The sequence below is a fragment of the Moschus berezovskii genome, chromosome 21, assembly GCF_049115385.1.
Source record: "Moschus berezovskii isolate FMDL1 chromosome 21, NW_MosBer_1.0, whole genome shotgun sequence".
Taxonomy (NCBI): Eukaryota; Metazoa; Chordata; class Mammalia; order Artiodactyla; family Moschidae; genus Moschus; species Moschus berezovskii.
The window spans coordinates 17,030,340-17,035,031 of NC_142480.1; the positions used below are offsets into that span (position 1 = coordinate 17,030,340).

Genomic DNA, 4,692 nt, shown 5'->3' on the forward strand with positions numbered 1-4,692 from the left:
ATTATATTGGTTGGTTTTGCCATACATTGATATGAATTTGCCCCGGGTTTACATAAGTTCCCCCTCCTGAACCCCCCTCCCACCTCCCTCCTCCCTTTATCCTTCCTCTGGGTCATCCCCGCATGCCAGCCCCGAGCATCCTATAACATGCATTGACCCTGAACTAGTGATTCGTTTCACATATGACAACATACGTGTTTCAATGCCATTCTCCCAAATCATCCCACCCTCACCCTCTCCCATAGAGTCCCAAAGACTGTTCTATACATCTGTGTCTCTTTTGCTGTCTCGTATACAGGGTTATCATTTGCATTTTTCTAAATTCCATATATATGTGTTAGTATACTGTATTGGTGTTTCTCTTTCTGGCTTACTTCACTCTGTATAATAGGCTCCAGTTTCATCCACCTCATTAGAACTGATTCAAATGTATTCTTTTTAATGGCTGAATAATATTCCATTGTGTATATGTACCAAAGCTTTCTTATCCATTCGTCTGCAGATGGACATCTAGGTTGCTTCCATGTCCTGGCTATTATAAACAGTGCTACAATGAACATTGGAGTACACGTGTCTCTTTCAATTCTGGTTTCCTTGGTGTGTATGCCCAGGAGTGCGATTGCTGGATCATATGGCAGTTCTATTTCCAATTTTTTGAGGAATCTCCACACTGTTCTCCATAGTGGCTGTACTAGTTTGCATTCCCACCAACAGTGTAATACTTAGGAATATATCTACCTAAGGAAACAAAAGACTTGTACATAGAAAACTATAAAACACTACTGAAAGCAATCAAAGAGGACACTAATAGATGGAGAAATATACCATGTTCATCGATTGGAAGAATAAATATTGTAAAAATGAGTATACTAACCACAGTAATTTATACATTCAATGCAATCCCTATCAAGCTACCAAAGATATTTTTCACAGAACTAGAACAAATAATCTCACAATTTTCTGTATCTTTCTATGTGCTTTATTTTCTTTTTTGACAAGTGACACTCAGTCAGTTCAGTCGCTCAGTCGTGTCCGACTCTCCGCGACCCCATGAATCACAGCACGCCAGGCCTCCCTGTCCATCACCAACTCCCAGAGTACACTCAAACCCACGTCCACAGAGTCGGTGATGCCATCCAGCCATATTACTTTAAATTGAAGATTATATAGTAATACCTCTTTTTTGTTATCTTTGTCTTTACATCTTTTCATCAATTAATTCTACAGTTATTAAGTATTTCTGTTATGTCCTCAGATCGTCAAAAAATATCAAAATCTCCTTATATAACTAATGTATGAGTGTGTTTGTGTATTCATATATATGTATATAATCTCTAATTAATACCAAGAAATATTCTTGGTCAAATATCTGTATCAGTTCAGTTCAGTCGCTCAGTCGTGTCCGACTCTGCGACCCCATGAATCACAGCACGCCAGGCCTCCCTGTCTATCACCAACTCCTGGAGTTCACTCAAACTCATGTCCATCGAGTCGGTGATGCCATCCAGCCACCTCATTCTCTGTTGTCCCCTTCTCCTCCTGCCCCCAATCCCTCCCAGCATCAGAGTCTTTTCCATTGAGTCAACTCGTCGCATGAGGTGGCCAAAGTATTGGAGTTTCAGCTTTAGCATCAGTCCTTCCAATGAACACCCAGGATTGATCTCCTCTAGAATGGACTGGTTGGATCTCTTTGCAGTCCAAGGGGCTCTCAAGAGTCTTCTCCAGCACCACAGTTCAAAAGCTTCAATTCTTTGGCGATCAGCTTTCTTCACAGTCCAACTCTCACATCCATATGTGACTACTGGAAAAATCATAGCTTTGGCTAAACGGACTTTTGTTGGCAAAGTAATGTATCTGCTTTTTAATATGCTTTCTCAGTTTGTCATAGCTTTTCTTCCAAGGAGAAAGCATCCTTTTTTCATGGAGGCAGTCACCATCTTCAGTAATTTTGGAACCCAAGAAAATAAAGTCTGTCACTGTTTCCATTGCTCCCCCCATCTATTTTCCATGGAGTGATGGAACTGGATGCCATGGTCTTAATTTTTTGTAGCTTGAGTTTTAAGCCAGCTTTTTCACTATTTTTTTTTCCACATTCATCAAGAGGCTGTTTAGTTCCTCTTCATTTTCTTCCATAGGGGTGGTGTCATCTGCATATCTGAGGTTATTGTTATTTCTCCTGGCAATCTTGATTCCAGCTTGTGCTTCATCCAGCCCAGCATTTTGCTGATGTACTCTGCATATAAGTTAAATAACCAGGGTGACACTACACAGCCTTGACATACTCCTTCCCAAACTTGGAATCAGTCTATTGTTCCATGTCCAGTTCTAATTGTTGCTTCTTGACCTGCATACAGATTTATCAGGAGTCAGGTAATGAGGTCTGGTATTCCCATCTCTTGAAGAATTTTCCACAGTTTGTTGTAATCCACACAGTCAAAGGCTTTGGCATAGTCAATGAAAAAGAAGTATATGTTTTTTCTGGAATTCTCTTGCTTTTTCTATGATCCAGTGGATGTTGGCAATTTGATCTCTGGTTCCTCTGCCTTTTCTAAATCCAGTATGAACATCTGGAAGTTCTTGGTTCACATTTGAACAATACTTTGCTATCATGTGAGATGAGTGCATTGTCCAGTAGTTTGCATATTCTTTGGCATTACCTCTCTTTGAGATTGGAATGAAAACTGACATGTTCCAGTTCTGTGACCACTGCTGAGTTTTTTGTTTGTTGACATATTGAGTGCAGCACTTTCACAGCATCATCTTTTAGCATTTGAAATAGCTCAGCTGAAATTCCACCACCTCCACCAGCTTTGTTTGTAGTAATGCTTCCTAAGGCCCACTTGACTTTGCATTCCAGGATGTCTGGCTGTAGGTGAGTCATGCATACCATTGTGGTTATCTGGTTCATTAAGATCTTGTGTGTATAGTTCTTCTGTGTGTTCTTACCACCTTTTCTAAATATCTTTTGCTTCTGTTAGGTCCATACCATTCCTGTCCTTTATTGTTCCTATCTTTTCATGAATGTTCCCTTGGTACTCTAATTTTCTTGACGAGATCTCTAGTCTTTCCTATTCTGCCTTTTTTTTTCCCCCTCTATTTCTTTGCATTGGTCACTGAGGAAGGCTTTTTTGTCTCTCCTTGTTATCCTTTTAATTTCATGGCTACACTCACAGTTCACAGTGATTTTGGAACCCGAGAAAATAAATCTGTCATTGTTTCTACTTTTCCCCATCTGTTTTCCATGAAGTTATGGGAACGGATGCCATGTCTAGACTAGGTGTCTATTAAAACCAAACTAATAAAAATCTGGGCAAAGCTATGGCTTTGTGTTTTTCTCAGCTTGGTGATTGGATCTCTTCCTCTTTGGTAAATTGGAAACTAAACTTGGAAAACAGTTAGAAGAGAGATTGATTCCTATGTGGAACTCAGAATTTCTAAGTCAGTGTGAACCCCCACACCTCTCCATGGTTTCATTCTTCACATTGAGCTGCTAGTTGTTAAGGCTAATAAATAGCTTCTCAGAATTTTCAAGGACTCCCATATAGTCATTGCTCTTGATGCTGGCATGCTGAGCTTCCTATTGTAGGGTTTTATATAAATCTGGGAAATCTAGTGCTGGACTGTTTCAATCTTATGAATCTGAAATCTCCAACTGAACCTAAAATTGTCAAGATTGGTTGTCGCAGGTGACACTTCAGAAATCTGAAGGCAACGTATACCACATCTGGGAATAATATTTAGAACAATGTGTTAAACGGGTGGCAGGACTGCCACTTTTGAGCAGAGCACAGAAGGCTCTTAGTTGGTTAGAGACTATGAGAGAGTGAGAGTGAAAGTCGCTCAGTCGTGTCTGACTCCTCGCGACTCCATGGACTATACAGTCCATGGAATTCTCCAGGCCAGAATACCGGAGTGGATAGCCTTTCCCTTCTCCAGGGATCTTCTCAACCAAGGGATCAAACCCAGGTCTGCTGGATTGCAGGCAGATTCTTTACCAGCTGAGCCACCAGGGAAACCCAAGAATACTGGAGTGGGTAGCCTATCTCTTCTCCACCAGATCTTCCCAACCCAGGAATTGAACCAAGGTCTCCTGTATTGGGCTTCCCTGGTGGCTCAGAGGTTAAAGCGTCTGCCTGGGATGCAGGAGACCCGGGTTCAATCCCTGGGTCAGGAAGATCCCCTGGAGAAGGAAATGGCAACCCACTCCAGTACTCTTGCCTGGAGAATCCCGTGGATGGAGGAGCCTGGTAGGCTACAGTTCACGGGGTAGCAAAGAGTCGGACACGACTGAGTGACTTCACTCACTCCTGTATTGCAGGTGGATTCTTTACCAACTGAGCACTCAGGGAAGTCTGAATAGAGCCTATAGTACATCTATAACCTGCTGTTTGATCCTTTTGTTTCAGCTAGTCAAATGTTTATGTGTGTGTGTGGAAAAGGAAGAGGCTGAATGAAAATATGCCAAACTCTATTAAGAGTGGTACAGAGTAGACCTCTAGGGTACTGGCATAATGCCTTCTTTGGTAAGTAACTTTCCTCACTTGAAAAATATCTATGTTTGCTCTTGGATTAGGTGACTAGATAGTCATGTTTTATAAGGTGATCATGGTATTTGCACTACCAATTTTAAACTGTATGTTATGCAATTCACTGTCATAAATCTCTTCTTTTAGTTTGCCTTATACTTACTCT

General features: G+C 41.2%; 1 non-coding gene across 1 annotated transcript; it reads left to right on the plus strand.

The window, feature by feature from the left end:
- The first annotated feature begins 4,102 nt into the window (after positions 1 to 4,102).
- Positions 4,103 to 4,175, plus strand: TRNAS-GGA (transfer RNA serine (anticodon GGA)). The gene has a single exon. It is a non-coding gene; the product is annotated as a tRNA-Pro (tRNA).
- The last annotated feature ends 517 nt before the right edge of the window (positions 4,176 to 4,692 follow it).